The sequence below is a fragment of the Bombyx mori genome, chromosome 20, assembly GCF_030269925.1.
Source record: "Bombyx mori chromosome 20, ASM3026992v2".
Lineage (NCBI taxonomy): Eukaryota > Metazoa > Arthropoda > Insecta > Lepidoptera > Bombycidae > Bombyx > Bombyx mori.
The window spans coordinates 1,054,038-1,079,178 of NC_085126.1; the positions used below are offsets into that span (position 1 = coordinate 1,054,038).

Here is a 25,141-nt window from a genome sequence, read left to right on the forward strand (position 1 = left end):
ATATTCTAAACCCACACAGCAAGGCACAATCACCTGGCTATGTCTGCCGCGAAGCAGTCATAAGTTTTTATTTATATTTATTTATTAGATGGATGGACAAGCTCACGGCCCACCTGGTGTTAAACGGTTACCGGAGCCCATAGACATCTACAACGTAAATGCCGCCACCCACCTTGAGATATGTGTTCTCAGTATAGTTACAACGGCTGCTCCACCCTTCAAACCGAAACGCATTACTGCTTCACGGCAGAAATAGGCGGGTTGGTGGTACCTTACCCGTGCGGACTCACACGAGGTCCTACCACCAGTTTTTGCTGTTGTAGTCGAAATAGTTTAACCTAAAATGTTCCTTTCTTGAGGTAAATAAGAAATAACGCTCGTGACCAGACTGTCGTTACAAGGTTGCGGTATTTGGAAGACAACTTAAATCGGGCTGAAGTTTCAATTAACACAAACCATAGTTGTCAAATTTCAAGTCGTATTGGTAGTAGGCCATCTTGTAAGCCCGCACGGGTAAATACTACGGTACTGCCTATTTCTGCCTTAAAGCAATAATATGGCTTACAGGCTGATGTAGCCGTTGTACTGTAAAACTGAGATTTAAAACTCACGTCTCAAGGTGGTTGGCGGCATTTAGATTGTTGAAGCCAATGGGATCTGGTAACTACTTAAAATCAGATGGTTCCCATATAAGTAATTAAAAACAAACTTAGAATGTATCTCTAGTACGTGGATATAAAAGAAATCAAAATTCCATAACATAGAGTCCACCAAATGAAAAAAAAACTCGTAAATTCATCAATTACCGATTGAGCAATAAAATTGCTTTTGATTCGCGGAACTGTTTCCAATCAACAAACAAAACACATTTGAAGCCCCATGCGATTCACCGACTTCTATATCTTAAAAATAATTTGAAATTTCTCAAACTTACGACTGGTTTTTACGTGTGCCAATTTCACTCTTCGATTGCGTTGAAGAAATATTAACGAAAATCTTAACGAATAAATTAGGTGTTGGAAAACATTTCTTAGTCAATGAATTTCATGTCCCTTGCTCGCCAATGACAACGATAGGGTGTTAAAATATTGCTCTTGAAGACTAATCTCCAATTCAAATGTTACAATTATAAAAGAAAACCTTAACCCTTTTAATGCTGAGCTTATTTTCACATAATTTGCAGAAATTAACTTCAAAATTACCTTAAAACTTTAACTTAAAAAAAAATCCGAAAATCAATGCTAAATTTACAGCAGAATAATTTTATATGGTTGTTTATAAATGTTATTAATTTATTTAAAACGTTATACATGTTCGCGTTACGACATGTCATAAACTGTGCCCAATACCTATAATAGTCGGTACCGTGACGCTCCGCACTTTATAAGCATTAATAGAGAGTCGATCTATCGACGGTTCGCGCTCAAAGGCATAGATAATACACATACATTAGTTATAGATAAGCAACTCAAGAACTCAACAAAAATGTTTACGGGCGTCAGCTACTAGATGGCTTCGCTTCGATTAGTTTCTCATTGCTCCTGTAGATGGCAGTAACATAATTATTATCTATTCTATATTTAATTTTTAATGAAGGATTTTGTAAATTTTTAGAAACCACAAATTGATAAAATTTAACCAATTTGACAATTAAGACTTTTTCCTGTGTTTAGTTATACAATAATTGAATGCCTTAACTTTAACAACATATAAGTTTAGGGGTATCCGCTACAAGATGTCGCTAGTTTCCATACAAAAAAAAATAGTTGTCTTAAAGTATCGCAGTTTCAGGGCCCTGCTCAAAGGATTAATACGTATACATATAGTGGACTAAACATACACTCTTTTGGTTTCCGTACGCTTTTTCTCTATTGACCCGTTTCATTCTTACGTAAAAAATCCATAGCCATAATTTGCTTATACATAAGAACATTCTGAAAATAGACCAAGTCTTACGTAAACAAAGTGAAAAGTTATTCGAGGACCGTGTCATCCGATCTTCTGATTTCTCCGTTGGTCGTCACAGTCAAGTATACAAAGCAACGATTTTGAGAAAGGACTATTCTTTATTTTTACTCAAGTGACACTTGTAAAGTATATTTTATATATATGTCGGAGACGGTCATTAGTTTGGTAGCTAGACGAAACGCAGCTAGACGATTCCCGACAAACAACTTAAATAATTACTTTTTTCATGAGATCTCTCTCCCATGCGAGCCAGCCTTTTTTTTTATTGCTTAGATGGATGGACGAACTCACTGCCCACCTGGTGTTAAGTAGTTACTGGAGCCCATAGACATCTGCAATGCAAATGCGCCACCCACCTCGAGATATAAGTTCTAAGATCTCAGTATAGTTACAACGGCTACCCCACTCTTCGAACCGAAACGCATTACTGCTTCACGGTGGAAATAGGCGGGGTGGTGGTGCCTACCCGCGCGGACTCTCAAGAGGTCCTACCACCAGTAGCTAGTATAATAACGTGCTCTTATTTTAATCATTAAATGTGTCACCCAAAACAAGTTTGATCTTTATTATAGATGCCGTCTTGAACAAGTTTCGTGAACGTCCTTGCTATCTATTTGAAGCAGTAATGCGTTTCGGTTTGAAGGGTGGGGCAGCCGTTGTAACTATACTGAGAGACCTTAGAACTTATATCTCAAGGTGTGTGGCGCATTTACGTTGTAGATGTATATGGGCTCCAGTAACCACTTCACACCAGGTGGGCTGTGAACTCGTCCACAGATCTAAGTAATAAAAAATATATATTGGATGTTGCATGGATCGCGTCAACACTGATGAAGGATGGCCTTAAATACGGTTGTTTATGTTAAACACATCAATCTACCAAGTCTCTATGATAGGAATTCTTTGCTGTTTCAAACTAGGCATTTCATTAAATAGCAAATTTTATTATAGTCCCTGTAACGGGTCGTCTTACAGATAAAATTACATCACTTGTTTACTGTCCTCAAGTTTATTGTACAGAAAAAAACGTGAGACGTAAATACAGAAGGAAAGTGGGGGTTAATTATGTAAAGACATTTAAATAGATGTTGTAATTTTATATTAATGTTAAAAAATTAACAGCCAGAAGGACGGTTTAGAATACATTAAGCTCATAGTTTTATCCAGAGAGACAGATAAACAATTGCCTACGATTATAGATGATGATTTTACTGGTGGTAGGACCTCTTGTGAGTCCTATTTCTGCCGTGAAGCAGTAATGCGTTACGGTTTGAAGGGCGGGGCAGCCGTTGTAACTATATCGAAACCCTAGAACTCATATCTCAAGGTGGGTGGCGGCATTTACGTTGTAGATGTCTATAGACTCCGGTAACCACTTACCACCAGGTGGTCTATGAGCTCGCCCACACATATATGCATTAAAAAAGAATATTCAGTTGATGGAAATCTCAAAATCTCATCTCTTAATATAATAAAACAATTTTCCATAAAGGTCATGTGGATTTTAATTACATACCAAATAGATCAACTTTGATTTTTAAATTTACTCTTGTTATGACCCCATCTCATAGATATGATAATCTGAGTCCCACCATCTTCAGACGTCTATGTATCACACAACCAAATGTGCAACTATAATTGTAATAGCGATTGCGATTGTCATTATAATTTATAATACTCCATTAGGATGATGTATCATAGCTTTGGTCTAGAAAACTGAACTGAACATCTGTAATAGATTTGGATCTAATCCAATTGATCTATTTATGACATTCTTATCTTGTTTAGACCAAGACCTTTTTGTCTTAAAGTAATTTCTTTGGTTTTATTGTTATCGGGATATTTTATCCATTTAATGTTTTCAATAATATGTGTCTTCAAAACTAACTATAAAATTCCATTTGATTTCTAAGCGCCCTTAGTTTATTGGAGTACTTGAGGTATGGTACCACCCGTAATAAAATCAGGGATTGGTGCTATCTTCCTAGATAGATAGGTTAAGTAGGGTAAGTATGTTTTGTAAGTAGTTTCATAGTAGACCAAAGTCTCTTCTAAATCGGTTTCTAGTCTGGTGACTATACTGAAGACCAGACAATAAAAATTGGGTCTCTATACGAAAAATTGGATCGGATCCAAATGTTTTCTTTCCTTGATTCCCTATCCAGAAAACAAAGAGAGGGTCCTTCAAAATCACAAAACACACCAAGATATCACAGCTTAAACAAGCGGTCCTGTTAAAGATATGCAAAGCTTTCATTCAGAGGACATTTTCAATTTAACTTGTCCAAAATACGAGAGCCCTTGAATGGAGATCAAGTTAAACTGGAAAACCGGAATACTGTGGAACACAATATTGGTATAGTCTCGAAATTTCTAAGAAATGGAATCAAAAATTAATTACAATTCTTTTTTTTTTGGATTAAAGGATTACTGGTGGCCCGGAGGCCTTTCCAGTTTCACCAGGACAGGTGGGCGAGCAAAAGCTCAGCCAGGAGGGGTGGGATTTGCTAACAGGGCCCGAGCGCCTCCGAAAGAGACCTAACAACTCAAGAGCAGCTGCTTCGCGAATGAATCTACTACCGGATCGGAATCGCGACCCGCTGAGAAGATCCGGCGAGAAACTCAGCAAACTGATTTTTTTTATTTTTTTTATTGCCCTTGTAGGCAGACGAGCATACGGCCCACCTGATGGTGAGTGGTTACCGTCGCCCATGGACTTCAGCAATGCCAGGGGCAGAGCCAAGCCGCTGCCTACCGCTAAATGATTCTTGGGTTAGGTTGCACGTCGAACTCTTTGTCGAGTTCGACCAAATTCTTAAGTCTCCTGGTGTCGTAAGCGATGTCTAACTATTATAATATGTAGTGTTTTCTCTACCACAGGACTTATGTTGCTGAGAAAGTCTGGCAAGGAAATACCAAAATACATATTTATCAAATGCGTAAAAAAAAAACACGCAACAAACTTATTGATTTCGTTATATTTTTATAAAGTAAAAAGTAAGGTAGGTTTCAAATTCTTTTTGAGTAACATTCTGTACTTTTTTGGCGGGAACGCGAGGAGTGAAGTTGTGTGATTTGTTTTATTTTGTCTATTTAGTGTTTGTTCAGGTTTAAATGTGTAATAATGGTGGTTTATTAACTGTTTAATATCTGTGAAAGTGCACAAATGTGGGTAAATGAAACAAAGCCGCTGGACGTCACTTCTCGGGATCCTCCAAAAAGTCCAATGAAAAAGTCTCAGTAGATGACCACAATTTTACTGAAATTATATTTCATCCCATATCGTCTCATCTCATTTCATTTGATTTCATCCCAGTTGATTAATGTCTCAAATTAATCATCTTGATTCCATTTCATCATTTTTCATAGAAATAAGAAAATAAATTAAAATAAGACATGACTTAAAGGTCTTACCAGGTCGTAAAATCCCATAAAAAAAAAGTAACATTCTGTTAAAAACATCTATAGGTATGCCCAGTCGCATAACATACCACGAGTAATTCTGTGTTTTAGCACTCAGCACAACAATATAGCTTTGCTTCATAGCTTATTGAAATACTTACTACAGCACACAGAAGTACCAACCCGATAATTTGATAGCCAGTTTCACAAATATTATGTGTACGTTTTATTTGGCAATATTTTTCGGGTCCAACAAGTTGGCCCCTCGTCTCCCTCTCAACAAATTAGTTAACAGAACTCTGTTGTTAACTATCTCCCTTCGTTCCGCTGGACTTCCCCCCTTATCGGGATAAAGTCTACATTTTCTCCTGTTAGGGTTGACACAACAAAGTTACTTAGGAGGATTATTATTTTTTATTTATTTATACTATTATTTCAGTTTTTTTTTAAACCATAACATTTTGTAAGTAACGATTTCTTATAATCTGTTAGTAACTTAAATAATCTAACACATAACTATCATTACATACATTTTATATCATTACATTTGTTTTTGTTTTATTATTATTATTATTTTATTTATTTTTTTCCTTCCAAATGCCTGCTGCAAAGGCTATTAATCAGCAGTCCCTCGATCTTGCTCGTTATGATTTTCAGAAGACTGTTGCCACTGTCTCTGACTCGACGCAATTATTTACGAACAGATTCACGAATAGCAAACTGTCACACAAGTAGGTTTTTTTTCCCTACCTAATTACCGGTAGCCCCGACGAAGTAAGCCCCGAAGAAGCGAACTCACGGAACTCAGCTTTAAAGAATTATCTAACATCTACCCCTAGCAAGAATAATGCCTTGCAAAATCTACCACCGGATCAGAATCAAGACCTACTGAGAAAATCTGGTGAGAAACTCAGTTGGTCATAAGCAATAGCTGGATGACTACCGCTCCGGAGACTACTAACTGTTAAAATAAAGTTGAAATTGCAATCGGAACATTCCACACATTACAAGCGTAAAATGTTAATACATACACACTATACCACATATACATAGGCTTAAGAAAACTATTAAAGAACATCTGTGCAATAAAGCTTACTATAAAGTCAATGATTATCTAGAAGATTGCACAAAGTGGGAATGAGTTGCTCGCTCCGAGCATTTCAATATTGCAATAATTGTTACGTTATAATACTCATTGTAAAAATGTATATTTAAAAAAAAAACTAATATTTAAAAAAAATAAGACATGCTCGCTGAATTTCTTGCCAGTTCTTCTCAGAACAGAGGTCAGTTTTTGTGAATTAGCGATAGTTCTTTCGACGTTCAACAAGTATGTACTTTCATTTATGTTGAATATTTTTTTTTTATTTGATTTGATTTGATTTGATTTAATTGCATTAATAAGAATTGTTTTATAAAGGTTAAATAAGAAAAAAGTTTTTAAAAAAAATCAGAAAGGGCCTACCCTAGTCTCGTCCACTCGACCGCCTAATTGGGAGCTCATTCATAGCTACACTGTAGATATTAAACGCGCTATTTTGTTTGTTTAATTTCGTATTTTGTGATTTTTTGCAAGATTTTGTTTTTCTTTATTAGTGGGTGCATTGATATCATAAGTCTGTCTATCAAATAAAATTCCGACGGAGGTCAAAGATGGTGCCAAGCTGCAAATAGTGTCCTAGAAGCTCACTTTGGAGCCAATTAAATATTGGGAGATTGAATTCGTTCCGTAATCTAATGGTTTCAAGTGAGATTCGAAAACTGTCGTGTATACAAGGTTTAATTATTTATTTCCTACCTAAGCTGATGGTCTTGAGAGACCATTTCAGTGTAGCCTTAACTAGTAGGTGAGCTCACGGGGCTCAAACCTGACGTCGATGTTAACACCAATCACCAAGTATGTATATTGGTATAAAAAACAAATAGTTATTTCACATTATATCTATTTATTGTATGTATATATTTTCTATAATAATATATTCCTAATATTAGTATATCGCAACATGCCTACTATATCTTTATTTTTTCCAGAATTTCTGCAAATTAAACGGTGGTCTAGAAGAGATTCTTTTTAGCGTTAAGACCGAGACAGAAGATTGTACAAATGTATCTGGTTGTTGATTTTTTTTAAGTTAATTGTATTTTTTCTATTTTGGTATAAAGTGTATTCTCTCTTTCTTCTCTCTCTCTCTCTCTCTCTCTCTTACGTCTCTGAAAGTGGCTACCGTCACTTAAGCCCTTATTTGATTCTTGAAAGACCTAGCTTCGGATCCGTGTATTCGTTTTAAAGGAAATGAAAAAGAGTTATAAATGGGCGTATCTGAAAATCCCGTCTAACTTCACTCAATCAAACGCCTGATCACTAGGCCGGTGTCATTTCGACGCGCTTATTACTGCCCCCCGATGTCCACTAGGGAATGTCATTAAAAGCTCGATCACGTAGCATCGACTTCGCTTTCCTTTAGCTTTGGAGGATGTATTAATTAAGAACCTCATATGATATTAGCTCTTGCGACGTGCAATCTAAAGGTGAAATTCGCGTGCTTGTGATAGGGAAAAGTGCAAGATATTCGGTTTCGTGATACGGTCATCTGCTCTGAGTTCTCTTGTCTTTGGGTTTCGTGTACAAGGTCAAATTGTGGATCTTTAATTAGGAATAATAACACGAAAACTCTATAAAAGTCACGTGTAGACTGAGAACTGATCTATATCTATACTAATATTATAAAGAGGAAAGATTTGTTTGTTTGTTTGTTTCGAATAGGCTCCGAAACTACTGGACCGATTTGAAATATTCTTTTTCCATTAGAAGCCGACATTGCCCCTGATGAACATAGGCTACTTTTTAAAAAAAAAAAAGTGTGTGTGTCCGCTCCGACGCACGACTGGAGTTTACTGGATATAAAAAATTAAACGAAACAATACAAGAAATAGTTCTATATTACGACAACACGATACACTACAGATTATTAACAAATTAACGAGACACAAAACAAACGACTAACAAATATATGAAAATACAATAATGAGAGAAACGCGCGATCAGTACGAGGCTTTGTGGCGGACTGCCGGCGCAGCAGCCCGGCGTCACCTGCGATAACGCATTTCGTGTGACATGCGCAATCAGGCGCATAACGCATTTCGTGTGACATGCTAGTACGATTTTGGTCCCCATAATTTTCATACCCCGGGCCTATATATGTAAATCGATTCTAAAGGAGTAAACTCCAAAAAAAAAAAAATATTTTTTTGGTTTCATGTGTGTTTTAATGTTTCCGAAGCGAAGCCAGGGGGGTCGCTAGTATTAATATAGATTTGTTATTGGTTCATTGATTATTTAAAAATATAAAAAAGCTACAATCAAGACATACAAGAATTGATTGAGATGATTCAATCATCTCGTTTTTACCATCGCACCGCCCGCCACCAGAGCAGAGTTAACTACACTACCTGGAACCACTGCGTTCATCCACAGTGCGGTTCCAGAGATCATTTTTGCCACGCACCATCCAGGAATTTGGAATGAACTCCCCTCCACGGTTTTTCCCAAACGCTATGATATGCCCTTCTTCAAATGAGGCTTGTGAAGAGTACTTTTTTTTTTTTTATTGCCTAGGTATGTTGACGAGCTCACAGCCCACCTGGTGTTAAGTGGTTACTGGAACCCATAGACATCTACAACGTAAATGCGCCACACACCTTGAGATATGAGGTCTAAGGTCTATAGTTACAACGGCTACCCCACCCTTCAAACCGAAACGCATTACTGCTTCACGGCAGAAATAGGCGGGGTGATGGTACCTACCCGTGCGGACTCACAAGAGGTCCTACCACCAGTACTTAACAGTAGACAGCGGCTTAGCTCTGCCCCTGGCATCGCTGAAGTCCATGGGCGACGGTAACCACTCACCATCAAGTGGGCCGTATGCTAGTCTGCCTACAAGGGCAATAAAAAAAAATACAAAGCGGTATCGCTACAACAACATCGCCATAACGCGTATTTCCTATGAGAACAGTTTTCAAGGAAAAGCGGTATTTTTTTTGGTCGTCTATAAGGTATTCCTCTGCGGCTTATTTCCTTCCTCGAAGATGACATTAGAGCAATTGTTGTTTTGTATTTTAAGCAGTATAAGAGTCAGGGACGTTCCGAGATAACGAAAATGAAACTCAATTTCATTGGATTTCAGATATTTGTCGAAACATACTTTGCAAGTAAAATAGGTGTTTCGGCGTAACTTTAATTTTATTAGATCTTTGATGTGGGAGTTCAAAATGAAACGGCTTCGTGGTAATGAACAGTGTTGTAATTTAAAAAAAAAATATATACTTTAATGTAATAAAACAAAATGTTGCCACTTTATAAACAATGATTGTAAAATAAGGGCGGTGCCAGACACGACAATAGGTTTTCAATAAATTTAATTTTAACCATAAGAGAAAAATAATTGAGCTGGTTAGTCTATCTAAAAACTAAAATTATCTCAAATCCTGGTAGTCTTTAAATTATTTCACTTTCACCACTTCTTTGATTTGTGTTACTTTTTTCAATCTATTGGAAAGTCTTCAATTTGGTGAAAACTATTTTGAAATCGAATTGAATCGAAACATATCTGATTTAGGACGAGTGAAGAGGTCTCGGAACTATCATCGTTTTGTGCTGCGCAATCTCTTTCTACCGTCCTCCTCGCGTCGTTTTCCTCATTACTGAGGGTCGAGACTCCCCCGCTGCATCAGTTTCTCCCATACGACTTCCCTCCATCTGCCGCGATCCTTTGCTTCATGAAGGGCATTATGGAAATTGATGCTCAGAGAAGATCGTACTTGGTCCGACCATCTCGTGGGACTGCGTCCTCTGGGACGTTTGCCATCTACCTTTCCTGTCACCATCAGCTGTTCCAGATTGTGACCCTCTTTACGAGCAATTGACCCTCTTTACGAGCAATAACTTTCTACCGTAGTGGACTGTATGATTAGGATAGGCAAGGAACTTGATAAATAAACTCGCGAGAATTGCACGTATAAAATTTTTTGTATTTTAGAAATTTTATAAATCGCGTACAATAGCACGGATGAAAAGAGAATTGACAAAACTAAGGACATTCCAAAATTCAAATTCAAATGTAATGTCAGAAATCACAACGAAAACAATAAAAAAGGTTTTATACCAATTTTGTTGGGTTTCCAACATCTTGACCGGCCATGGTTGTTTTGGCCGGTACCTTTTCAAAATAGCCGGAAGGGAGCCGACGGCGCAGTGCCACCACTGCGCGGACCGCGACGAGGAAGACACAGCGGAACACACATTGGCGCGTTGCTCTGGATTTGACGAGCAACGCGCCGCCCTCGTCGCGGTCATAGGAGAGGACCTCTCGCTGCCGCGCGTCGTGGCTACGATGCTCGGCAGCGACGCGTCCTGGAAGGCGATGCTCGACTTCTGCGAGTCCACCATCTCGCAGAAGGAGGCGGCGGAGCGAGAGAGGGAGAGCTCTTCCCTTTCCGCACCGATCCGTCGCCGTCGAGCCGGGGGCCGGAGGCGGGAATACGCCCGTACGTCCCGGCCCCTGTAGGTGGCGGCCTCCCCCCGGTGAAGGTCAAGGGGCGACCTGAGGGGGTGAGGCCGCGCGGCGCGCTACCAGCACTCTAGCGCGCTGCCGTGGAGTGAATAGAGCGACCGGTCGACGGTGTATCGCGTCCCGACCCGGCAGGCTGGTTCTGGTCCAGCGGGGTATTCCGGGACACCAGCGGCACCGTCTGGGCGGCCCGACGGGCTGCCGTACCGAGACGGCCGACGTTTCAGAGCCTTCGATTCGCCTCGAAGGCTCCGTCGGCTGGGCGTCCTTGGGGTGAGCCGCGCCGTCTGGTTGTAGTGTTGACCGCGGTAGCCCCCCTACCTCATCCGGGTTCTGACCTCGGAGGGGATCGGACGTCGGGTGTAAGAGTGCAGAGGAGTCGTTTAGTGGGTGGGCTCTAAAATCCTTGGGCCCGCGGTCTGCTCACAACACCATGCAGATCGTTGAGTCTCACATACCCCGCGCGCCCCTTTTGCGCGGGGACCTCGTAGGAGGTTCGGCCCTCTACCCGAAAAAAAAAAAAAAAAAAAAAAAAAATGGGTTTCCAACATCTACTACTGCCACAATGTCGAAAGACAATGGATTTATCAGCCGTCCTGCGACAGATCAGCCACTAAAACAGCCACTAAAAGCGTATTTATAACAAAACAAACGTATAGCCAAATTCTTTTTTAGACTATTTAAAAAAAAAATTGTGTTCGAAAAGGCTAGTGGGAATACAAAATTTCCATATTTAGGCCGATCCGTAGCAGCCCCTCTAAGAGGAGAAAGAGAAAATTATTTTTCTGAAATTTCGGAATTTCTCGGCATCGTTTCTTAGAAGTCCAATTTTTTTTCAGCCTTGACCCATTTCCGTGAATTCCGCTAGTCTAAGTCGGAAGAGGCGAGTTTGCCAGCACCGAGCTCGTAATGTGTGAAGCCTCAATCTGTGCCCGTGAATACTGAATGAAGGCGGTGACCATGATGAACGGACCCGACTGTAATACTGACAGCTCCTTCCCAGATAAAATCTGGCTTCACCACAAAATTAGCAAGGTACCTCAGGCACCGGTCATCGTCCTCGTCGAACCCTCAGACAACCTCAGACTGAGTTTCTCGCCGGATCTTCTCAGTGGCTTTTGCTAGGGTTCGTGTTAGCAACGTCGTCAGGTTTGAGCCCCGTGAGGTCACCTACTAATTAATTAAGTTTACGCTGAAATAGCCTCTCAATGCTCTCAATTTAGGGAGGAGAAAAAAACAAAAAAAAACAAAAAAAACAGCTTAAGTTAAAATATCACCAACACAGATGTTGTGAAAGCTTAAAAAAATTACAATGTTGTGTCAGTATTAATTATTGAGTCAAAACGCTTTAGCTGACCTCAATATTATGACTATAAAAATCATCGCGATATTTTTGATTGCCACCCTACAGCGTCATCCACATTTTTACCTCCAGCGACCTACCGCCTCATGGTTACACATATTATGTATATATGTATGGTGTCAAGACACGATAGACATTTACATCAACCACAAAATTTATAACATGAAAGTGTTGATCTATTTTATCTGTGAAAACTATAAAAATGTCACCCAAATTTACCTTACAAGGGATGGTAGCAAAACCTGAGAAAAGCGGGGTCGCAGTCCGACATTTTAGGATTAAAGGCCCTATCACCATTTTAACAACTATCACCATTTTGATCCTCGCTAATTCACACAGCACGACTATACGAAACCACTAAGCCACATGACTCACGATATTAATTCGCAGTCGAAGCGTCTAGTAGATATTTTTTATATCATGACTCATCAATATTCAATGTACCGAATAGAGTAACACAGAAGATCGTTTCTCTCCGCAGACAGGACTTATCGATTTTGAATTTAAAAACCAAATAGGGACAAAGAAAAACTCGCCTCAAATTCAGTTAAAAACTTCAACCCAACGCTGGTGTAGCTATTAGCGAATAGAAGACAAAATCGGAACTGCCGTCAGAGCTATTTCGGAAAATCACTATGCACCATAATCACCCCCATTATCAGTGAGGCTAGACAACCCTGGTATTAAATATGTCCATATTTTGGTAAAACCAAGGAACCGGCATCTCAGCAGGAGTTTCTTGCTTTTATCGTTGAATATGCAAATGGTTATTTGAGTGGCCTAAAGGATGAGACGCATGGTAAACGCAAATCAAACAACGCGGCTATAATAGTCTTCGAATCCCGCTGATAAATCTAATGAGATGATTCTGTCAAATTATTCTATAATCTATCTAATGAGATTGTCTAATGAGTAAGTATTAAATATGTACTCACGAATTATTTCTACGATGAAGGAATAACATCGTGTAATACTATTCAACACCACAATGTTTATAAATTTTGGGCATATTGTAAATTCGCACGGGTAGTTACAAACAGCCTGTCTACAATGAGAATAAGATCGCGGCCTCAAGTCTCAAGAGTTTATGAGGCAGTTAGACCGCAAGCTCATCTCCTCAACTAGCCCTGAAAAAACCTTTGCATGCGTCCTTCAAAGCCCCAATCAGTAAATTAAAAATCTCCATTCACGATTTTTGTTTGTTGTGTAAAAGTTAACTCAACTTTTTGCCTACGTTTGCCGCTAGTGGCGCTGTTCCAACTGCATACAAATTTGAGTTAACTTTTACGCTATCGAGAACGTTAAAGAACTCGCACTAAGCACACTAGTCAGAAATTATGGTATATTAGAAAAAAGTAATAAATATTTTCACTTTTTCCATTTAATCGGGCCTCTGGAAGTTTGAGAAAATCATTGGGTGGAAATCGAAGGTAATAAAAATAAAATTCTCAATGTACCATGCTGATCGATGTTTGGGAGTATCTACTTGTTTTTATCTCGCCAAATTCTATCTACGGGTTATCGCAAAGCTGTTTTTTTATTACTTAGATGTGTGGACGAGCTCACCGCCCGATGTTAAGTGGTTACCGGAGCCCATAGACATCTACAACGTAAATGCCGCCACCCACCTTGAGATACAAGTTTTAAGGTCTCAGTATAATTACAACGGTGGCCCCAACCTTCAAACCGAAACGCATTACTGCTTCACGGCAGAAATAGGCAACGTGATGGTACCTACCCGTGCGGACTCACAAGAGGTCCTACCACCAGTAATTACGCAAATTAGTGACAGACCGTGTGTATAACACAACAGATTTCTTTTTTGCTTAGCGCGCTATACATGAAATGTTTTTGTTGTTAATATAAAACACGCTGAACATTTATTATTCAAATTAAAAATTTCACGAGTATTTCGTGACGAGAATACAAATTACGTACATAGTGGCGGAAATCACACTTCCTCGGTACTAACTATAACTATACTGAGTATATAGTACTGGTGTAACTATACTGAGACCTTAGAACTTATATCTCAAGGTGGGTGGCGCATTTACGTTGCAGATGTCTATGGGCTTCAGTAACCACTTAACACCAGGTGGGCTGTGAGCTCGTCCACCCACATAAGCAATAAAAAAAAAACATCGCTAAGTTTTAATGGACGCTGAAATTCTCATTTGGTTATTGTTTATTTAGTTGTACTAACAAAGTGATCAACATTATAAAAGATTAATAATTTAACAAGAAATACGTTACAAATTTTACCTCAATTAAAGGTTAGAAATCTATAGTGGAAAACTGGAGTTAACGATATCAGGAAAAAAAAAGAACAGTTGATTAAAAATACAAAGAAAATGTAATATAAATGTAAATGGTATAAATAAATGGAAATAGATACAGGAGACAACCAGACCTTGAACTTCAAATATCTTAAGCAAAGATCAAATGAAATGTCTCTCTTCAAACGAGGCTTGCGGAGAATACTCACGGGTAGGCAGCGATTTAGCCGTGCCCCTGGCATTGCTGACGTCCATGAGCGAAGGTAACCGCTTACCATCAGGTGGGTTTTATGCTTGTATATAAAAGCAATAAAAATATAAGAGTCAAATCCGTTATCTCAAAACCTCCTCGACTCCACTCAAGGAAATCGAATTTTAGCTCTAAAAACCTTGTACACTCTGCCTCACTTAAAACTTTTTACTGGTGGTAGGACCTCTTGTGAGTCCGCGCGGGTGGGTTACCACCACCCTGCCTATTTCTGCCGTGTAGCGGTAATGCGTTTCGGTTTGAAGGGTGGGGCAGCCGTTGTAACTATACTTGAGACCTTAGAACTTATATCTCAAGGTGGGTGGCGCATTTACGTTGTGGATATCTATGGGCTCCAGTAACCACTTAGCACCAGGTGGGCTGTGAGCTCGTCCAACCATCTAACCAATAAAAAACAAAAACAAAAAAAAAACATTCTCTCGCTGTTGTGATGAAGCAACTGTCAACACCAAAGGAAGTCAAGACCATAGTGAAGTCGCGGTAACTATTCGTCGCTGTTAATGGATGTACCTAATTCAGGCTTGGTACATTTTATGATACTGCTATGTCCCGTGGTTAATTAACTCTAAACAACCTTTAACAGAAATTATCAAACTCATTTCCTTAATAGATTCTTAAATGTAGTATCTAGTGCTCCACGAATTTTGCAAGTCGCAACTAGAAGTAACACTGCTTCAACGGACTAATATTATGTTTATTGTCCTTTCACAATTGCCATTCGAGATTGGAATTTAAACAATAAAATAAAACTGATTTTTAATGTTGTTCTAATATCTCAGTGTGTTGGGAAAATTACAACTGATAGCTTTAGCCGGATAAAGACGAGGCTTTCTACCATCTGCCTACGTAGAGTTCGGGAATACTTTGGCCACATTGCAAGAAAGGATAACGGCAGCTTGGAGAAGCTTATGGTGACTGGCAAGGTGGACGGAAGAAGACCACGAGGTAGAGGCCCGACATGTTGGATTGACCAGATCTGCACTACCTCGACATCACAGGTCACGATGCTCTACACTCGGCAGCAGATAGAAGCAAATGGCGTGGAAAGATCCGGAATGAACTCTTGTTGCGAGGAGGTGGTCACGACCCTCAGTATTGAGAAAGTCGAAGCACTTTTGTGTTTTGGACGACGTCGACTACTTTCCACTCTGTCCGCTGGATCGGGAATGTAGCTACCGGCGGCCACGATGAGAGGGTTCTCGTGTCGTGCCGCTTTGTAAATACTTCTGATCTCTAATAGCTAATAATAATAATAAAAATGAAATACGGATATGACGAAAATATTGTGGCAATTTCGGCGTTTTCGGGCTCCGGAATCCTAAAAATTACTTCAAGTTGCGTAAATCATCAAATCCGTGCTGAATCTAGACCCAAATCTTACAAGCGTCGTCGGCAACGTTCCACCAGATCCTACCCTATTATCCTTCGTTAAGCGTCGAGTTTCCTTCCTGGAAACGTGTATTATACAACTCTGCTATATTCTAAGTTCCAAGTTGCGTATCTAACGTAGTTTATACTTTAAGTTCAAGTTTGGAATAGGAGGACGTGCTTAGAAAATTGAGTTGATACGGAAAAACGCCCGCTGTGACTACATTTTCAATGTGGATATCTGCTGTGGGATAGCAGAACCTTAAAATTATAATACAAAGCTCCTAGTAACTGTTATTTATTGGACAGCACGACGAGGAGTAGGAGGAGTTCAGACCATCCATACTACCGATAAATCGTACTAATACCGGAAATATATCTCTTTCAGTATATTAAGTTTTACGCCCTAACCACTGAACCGATTTTGACAAAATTTCGTAAGGGTATAGTTTGAGATCGGGGCAAAAATATATGCTATCTTCATCGCACTACTCCGTAGTAATCTCAGCACACGTGACATAGACTGCTGTCCATGCAGGCGAAGCTGCGAGCGGAAATCTGGTATAATCTATTTAAATAACAATGAATTGCTTGTTCGTTAGTCTCGCTAAAACTCGAGAACGGCTGGACCGATTTTGCTAATTTTGGTCTTGAATTATTTGTGGAAGTTCAGATGAGGTTTAAAAAGTAAATAAATATGAAAATGCTCGGAATTAAATAAAAATAATGTATTTCCTTTGTTGTGTCCTCCGTCGGACGGATTCCTTTTGTTTGTGTTAAGTTTATTTTATACAAAAGTTTAGATCTTATATTTGTCGATTGAGGCCCTACGAAGTCTGCCGGGTCAGCTAGTAATTAATAATCTTCAAGCAAAGTCTTCTACTAATTTTTCGCTGATTCTTCTCGCGAATTAGTTTGGTTGAAAAACATTATGTGAGTTCGCGGATTTCTATTACAATTCCCTCTATTTGTGCAGCGAAATAAGTGCTCTGATTGGAAGTGTTTGATAGCGATTATTTCGTTGCTCTTCGCTGTTTTTGTTACTGTTCAAATTTATCATCTGATGGTGAGTAGTTGTCGATATCAATGGACATTAATAACATTAGCGGCCCAACCAAGCCCTTGGCTATCGCTAAGAATTCCTATCGCTTGAACATGACACAGCGCTGAGGGAAGGACCCTTGAAAAACAGCCGATGATGGAGTGCCACTATGCCTGTGTTGTGAATAAGTCGGAGAACATTCGCCCATGCGTCTCTTCGACTGGTAGCATCAAACAAAGAACCATCGCTCCCTGGTTATCACTTGGCTCTGGTCCCGATAAGTGTTTCGGAACCCCTCAATATCCGTTAGAGGACCAGTGAAGGAGAACATAAAGAACACGATTTATGTGTCGTCATTTTTTTCCATACAAAGGGATGGAAAAAAATGGCATAGGCTGATAGCCTTGAGAGGCTATTTCAGCTTCGCCCTAACATGTGGGTGAGCTTACAGGGCTCAAGCCGGAAGTGTTGCTAACACTTGCCCTAGCAAGAGCAGTGCTTCGCAGAATCTACCACTTAATGTCATCCCTCAAAAAATTTACTCTATTTCACTGGAATCGTCAAAAAAACCCTTAAAATACTAAACAAAAGCGACGATTTCCAAGCTTGTTTTGAACAATATTCATGAATTACCAAATAGTAATTAGCGGCGAAATCCTGCTGAATTAATGACGCCGTTAAACTATGGTGATAAGGGTCAAGTTTGTGATTTTGACGTTGTTATAAATGACATTTTAACTGTTAAAGATTTCGAATCAACATCTCAGATGCATCCAAAATGTATAATAATGCATTCGTAGTTATGTTGTAGCTTAAAACTATAGATAACAACAATTATACAAACTAAATAGTATTTTGATCGGTTCACTATGTCGAGTCGTAGACATTATGAAAATAAATGCAACAATATACATTGAGGCAGGAGCCAAGATTAAATTGCGGCGGAAATAGATAGCAAAAATATCAAACAGCCTTCTTAGAAAGAACAAAATGGCATAAACATAAAATATTATATTATCATCATCATCATCTTGGCTTATAGCTCTCCACTGCTGCACATAGGCCTCTCAAATCAGTTTCCAGTGCGGCCGATCCGTTGCTACTTGCATCAAATGTGACCCAGCATTACTACTTCACGGCAGAAATAGGCAGGGTAGTTGTACCTACCCATGCGGACTCACAAGAGGTCCTACCACCAGCAGTTACGCAATTAAAACTTTGCGGGTTTGATTTTTATTACACGATTTTGATTCCTTCACCGTGTAAGGCAATCGTATTTGTTAAGTATGTATTTCATTACAAAAATTGGTACCCGCATGTGGGATTCGATCACCGTTGCATCGATAGATACGAATGTACCGAACGTCTTATCTTTTAGGCCACGACGACATTTTAAACAGTCCTTGGCAGTATGTGGTCTCCCCTCCATAATCTTTCTGCACCATCAGCCGTCCGATCTTCGCGATATGTAACCTATCCACTGCCACTTAAGCTTGCTAATCCTAATGGCTAATATGTTATATTACATCAAAATTAATTAAAATGTATTTTGCATTTCGATATCATACTTTGGAATGACGCTGTGAGCTATAAATCAGTGCCCGTTTAAGTGTATAAACTAACCTTTGCTCAAAACTTTGTTCTTATCAGAAAAAAAAACTTACCACATTCGTCGATACAACCTCACGAACGACGTAGGGCCATTTCGTCCCTTCATTTGCATTCAATTTCATTACGTCTTGTACCGAGCTCGTGTGAACATAATAAGTAATACAAATATCCACTTTATAAACGACGTTTTTAAATTCATTGCAACATTGTTGACGTAGTATTCTTTGAGAAAATTAAAAAAAAAATCGAAATAAACAATTGAATCTAAAATTGTCACTTTAATAATTTGAATTTCATTGAGTAAACAGTTTTTTTTTTTCTTTTTAAACCTACGCACGTGTACCGCTCGAAATAGAATTTTTTTTTCTAACCGGGGAAGAATCGCCTGTAGGGTCCCCGGTCCCCGTGTCTAGGAGGCGTGCGCGATATGTGGGTCTAGTCTGCGACTCCAAATCGCGGGCCCAAGGATATCTTTAGAGCCCTACTTCACTAAACGACTCCCCTGCACTCTCATATCCAGCAGCCGATTTCCGCTTGGATCAGCACCTGGTATTGTAGGGGGTTCCCGTGGCCAACACTACAACCGACTCGCAACACCAGGGCTAGGACGCCCAACCGACGAGTCATCGAGGCGATACACTGCCGACTGGGTTGCTCTTCCACAGTATGTTGGGTGACGACAGCGACAACGGCAATGCGGACCGCCCTCCCATCCTCCTGTTGCCACCGCGCTAGGGTGATGGTAGCGTGCGGCGCAGCCTCGACCCTCTAAGGCGCCCCGTGACCATCACCGGGAGGAGACTGCCTGCTCACAGACGCCGGAGCTGGACAAATGCCCTCCTCCGACCGTCGGCTCGGCGGCGGAAGAAGAGTTCTCGCTCTCTCGTTCCGCCGCCTCCTTCTGCCAGATGGTGGACTTGCAGAAGTCGAGCATCACCTGCCAGGACTTATCGCTGCCAAGCATCGTAGTCTCTACAGTTGGAAGCGACAAGTCCGGCCCTATCTTAGGGCCCTAGCAACGAAGCGGCAGTAGTATGGTATCCAGGAGTAGACAGTCTTAAGAGAAGTGACTTACAAATTTGTCTCCACTGATAGGCGTGCGCGATATGTGGGTCTAGTCTGCGACTCCAAATCGCGGGCCCAAGGATATCTTTAGAGCCCTACTTCACTAAACGACTCCCCTGCACTCTCATATCCAGCAGCCGATTTCCGCTGGGATCAGCACCTGGTATTGTAGGGGGTTCCCGTGGCCAACACTACAACCGACTCGCAACACCAGGGCTAGGACGCCCAACCGACGAGTCATCGAGGCGATACACTGCCGACTGGGTTGCTCTTCCACAGTATGTTGGGTGACGACAGCGACAACGGCAATGCGGACCGCCCTCCCATCCTCCTGTTGCCACCGCGCTAGGGTGATGGTAGCGTGCGGCGCAGCCTCGACCCTCTAAGGCGCCCCGTGACCATCACCGGGAGGAGACTGCCTGCTCACAGACGCCGGAGCTGGACAAATGCCCTCCTCCGACCGTCGGCTCGGCGGCGGAAGAAGAGTTCTCGCTCTCTCGTTCCGCCGCCTCCTTCTGCCAGATGGTGGACTTGCAGAAGTCGAGCATCACCTGCCAGGACTTATCGCTGCCAAGCATCGTAGTCTCTACAGTTGGAAGCGACAAGTCCGGCCCTATCTTAGGGCCCTAGCAACGAAGCGGCAGTAGTATGGTATCCAGGAGTAGACAGTCTTAAGAGAAGTGACTTACAAATTTGTCTCCACTGATATCACACGCGCATTAGATATTTTGTTAGCATTTCGTCGAGTCCCGAGGGAAATCAAGCACTCGGCTACATTAAGGCTTTGATAGTTAAGCTGAATAAACAGTAATTGCGGCAGGAATAATGCGATGATCTAAGTGCGATTTTATTAATAATTGAGTTTGAATTTTTATCAATCCGCATTATCGCACTGGGGTCCTTCTAGACGGGCGGATTTCTGTATCCATTTTTTTTATTACGTAAGCAGTTTATCAGGCCGCCTACTTGATGTTGAGTGGTCACAGTTAGTACTGGACGTCAGCAATACTACGACCACAGCATGGTCGCTGCTTACCGTTGGAATTTCGAACATTAGAAACCAACTTAGCTTCAGCCTTCCTGAAGATTCTAATACTTAACACCGAGGTATCGACCCTAAGAATGCCAATATTGTCGGAAGCAAACCATGACAAAAGGGTCAATGTTTGCTGTGAACGCGCAAAATTCGTCTAATAGGCTTCTTTGGCGAAGCAGTTACGCGCTCCGGTACCATTGGGGAAATAAATGTTGTAGCAATATACTGTTTCAAGGTGGGTTTTGTCTTTATACTATCTACCAACGCCAGTAATTAAATAGTGTCTTTCCATCTGAGACAATCAGAAAAACTTTGAAATGTAAAAAAATTAGCATTTTAACATTGTATTTTTTACTGGTGGTAGGAGCGTGGTGGTGAGTCCGCGCGGGTAGGTACCACCACCCTGCCTATTTCTGCCGTGAAGCTGTAATGCGTTGTAACTCTATACTTGAGACCTTAGAATTTATATCTCAAGGTGGGTAGCGCATTTATGTTGTAACCACTCCAGTAACCACTTAACTCCAGGTGGGCTGTGAGCTCGTCCACCCATCTAAGGAATAAAAAAAAAAAACTATTCGTCATAAAGATCTCAAGCATTATATGTCCCAACTATTGTCCATGAGCATAGATGATCACTCACCATCAGGAACGTTGCTACACTCACCAAAGTAACGAAAAAAACTTCCTCTTTTTAACACAAAATACATTGTGCTTAAAAAGTGGGTTCGCGAGATGATCCGAACCTTCAAATGAAGTTTACATTTAATGTACTTTGGGAAATTTTGAGAGACATAATAAATTTTATAAATACTATTTGTGTTGTGTGGTGTCTTTATATCAGCTTTGTCTTTGTAATCTAAATGTTTCTTCATACATTTAAAATTGAAATTAATACAATTACACAAATAAAGAAAGGAATCGACACAATAAGTCTTTAAGCCACTTTTTTATTTTTTATTTATTGCTTAGATGTGTGGACGAGCTCACAGCCCACCTGGTGTTAAGTGGCTATTGGAGCCCATGGACATCTACAACGTAAAATGCGCCACCCACCTTGAGATATAAGTTCCAAGATCTCAGTATAGTTACAACGGCTGCCCCACCCTCCAAACCGAAACGCATTACTGCTTCACGGCAGAAATAGGCAGGGCGGTGGTACCTACCCGCGCGGACTCACAACAGGTCCTACCACCAGTAATTACGCAAATTATAATTTTGCGGGTTTCACTTTTTATTACACGATGTTATTCCTTCACCGTGGAAGTCAATCGTGAACATTTGTTGAGTACGTAATTCATTAGAAAAATTGGTACCCGCCTACGGGATTCGAACACCGGTGCATCGCTCAACACGAATGCACCGGACGTTTTATCCCTTAGGCCACGATGACTTCAACTTACACTTTAAATAAAATTTAAATTAAATACAATGGAATAAATTTTTGCAATTTAAATTCAGCTTGAAATTACCGTAACTTAATTGTTTTCAACCGGCATTTTTTTTTACAATTAAACGCCTAAATAAAAATAAAATTCGTTCTATTATTTAATAAAACATTACGGCTTACCGTTTCTAACACTTATAACGCGAGCTTTAAGTGTTTTTAATCATATGTAACGACTCGCAGAAAGCTGAGTTTATAGCTTCCCCATTTTACATAAGACATACAACGAAGCACTTTTGTATTAACGTAATATCAACATTTTGCGCACGTTTACGCTCGGAAATTCCTTGCGCAAGCCGGAGTTAATGTCATAGAATAAATGTTTGTGCGCTACGTTCGAGAAGCTTCCTTCGAGTAAAAAAATATATTTGTTATATTATAAATTGCCATATTTATAGAGAAGATACATTAGATGTTGGGAATTTCGCTTGAGATGTGAAAATTATATTCAAAGTGAAAAATATGAACTGGCAATGATATATATAATTTTTTTTTGCCTACCTAAGCTGATAGCCTTGAGAGGTTATATCAGCGTCGCCTTAACTAGTACGTGACCTCACCTTCTCACCCCACTGAGAAGATCCGGCGAGAAACTCAGTGGAATGTGTCTGAGGGTTAATTTTCTCGTCGAACCCTTCGTCGCAAGCGACGGGTTCAACGAGGACGATGACCGGTGCTTGAGGTACCTAGAAGCACCGTTAGTGGATCGGGAGGATCCGAAATGACGTGTTTGGGGCGACGTCGACTGCTTTCCATTCTGTCCGCAGGAACGGGAATGGGGTAATGCTAGCGGAAATGAAGGCTTTTTAACTCTGAGCTTAAAATCTTCCTGATCATTTTTAGCCTACAGACTACTAGACAAAGAATTTCTCCATAGTTCACCATGTTGAACCACATCCAGTGGATTCTTTAGTGTATATACATTACAAACACTTTTTGATGTTATCGGTTGATAGGTATGATAGAAGTTTTCACTTGTGGTAGGACCTCTTGTGAGTCCGCACGGGTAGGTACCACCACCCCGCCTATTTCTGCCGTGAAGCAGTAATGCGTTTCGGTTTGAAGGGTAGTAACTATACTGAGACCTTAGAGCTTATATCTCAAGGTATGTGGCGCATTTACGTTGTAAATGTCTATGGGTTCCAGTAACCACTTAACACCAGGTGGGCTGTGAGCGCGTCTACCCATCTAAGCAATAAAATAAAAAATCTTGATTTCTTCTATTCGGCGTTAGCTGTCATGTGTCGGTAGATTCAATTTGCATGCAGCACAAGTACACTGCAATATGATTTTGCGTTTACAATTTAAAAGCATCCCAAATTCAATGACTCCGAGAGGATGTTTTCATCAGTAATGGCGAGGGTATACACTGAGACATATAGAAATCGATTACGAAAATAAGTTCGACAAATATCGACTTGAAGTATCAAAAGATTTCAATTTGGCTAGGCGCTCCTCAGTAGCTAGTGTATTCTAGTAATAGTACGAGGGCGGGATGATAAGTAACTAGCCTCTGCTATTTAAAAAGATAAAATTAAAAAAATATATATGTCATTTTTAAATTCGTATCTCTGGCCACCTGTGTTCTAAATTTGAATTTGGTGATGAAGTCCTAGCCGCTGTAGGAGTATTTTGCAGGCCTCGGAAGATATAATTTTGTGGAAGGCATTACTGCTTTAGAACGAAGATGGAATAAGTGCGTAGAGGCTCACGGAGACTATATTGAAAAATAAAATTAATTTTATCATGGAAAGTTAAGTGTTTCATTATTAGGCTAGTTACTTATCATCCCGCCCTTGTACATCATGCACCAAGGGAAAAAAGTAGGACATTTCCCCGAAGCCCTGGTCGGGGGTAGGGGGGCAGAACCCCCCTTTACTCCTAAGAAAACAATTTAACTGTTTTTTAATTTTTAAATAAACTACTACCAATTGAATAATAACTGCCTGATGAACTCATCTTTGCTTAATACTTCGCTATTACATTTTATTGCCTTTTGTTTATTTCACTTTTACACCCAAATTACCCGAGCACAACAATGGCGGAGAATTTTAGGTGCGTGAGAGCAGACGTAGATACTAACGCGCATGCGCACTTGTCAGTACCCAGGGAGGAAAAGTTACACTTTCTTCCCTGTACAGCGGGAGGAAAAGATAGACTTTCTTCTCTGTAGAGCAGGAGGAAAACCGAACTTTCGGCGTAGGTAAGAGAAAAAAACCCAAAAATTCATCTACTTATGAATACGAATGAAAACAATGAATTCCGGTAATATCTGTTTTTCACAACTCCACCTCAGTTTAAACTTAATTAAACACTGACATCCGTGTCGGATTGCCGAGGGTTGAAATTTCAAACGAAGCCTTAATCTTTTGCGAGGAACTCTTTAGCTAGTTCTTTATAGACTAAAAAATAATACTGAAAGAAGCCCTTGGTAATAAATAAAGAGTAGGTTATATACATAAAGGTTAAACTTAGTATTTAGCAAATGATATAGGCTACACCCACTTTGCCACCACCACCACCTTTATTGTTTTGTGCCTACGAGCTCATCATAAGCGGCTAATCGGGTCCTCAGATATAGAAACGCCAAACCCACCACCCACTTCGCCTTAGAGCCCACCAGGTTTCTCATTGGAACTTCTCATCGGATTGGTATTACCCTTCTGTAGAATAGCACTTGAAAAGTACCAGTTGTTCAATCGTCAGTCAACTAATGGTCGAGGATTTG

General features: G+C 40.3%; 1 long non-coding RNA gene across 1 annotated transcript in view; it reads right to left on the bottom strand.

Annotated features, from left to right (window-relative positions):
• Positions 1–22,285, bottom strand: part of LOC134200720 (uncharacterized) — a 151,538-nt gene extending 129,253 nt beyond the window's left edge. The window contains exon 1 of the long non-coding RNA XR_009975760.1: positions 22,133–22,285. This is a non-coding gene — a long non-coding RNA (uncharacterized LOC134200720). The remainder of the gene's footprint in view (positions 1–22,132) is intronic.
• Between the last annotated feature and the right edge of the window lie 2,856 nt (positions 22,286–25,141).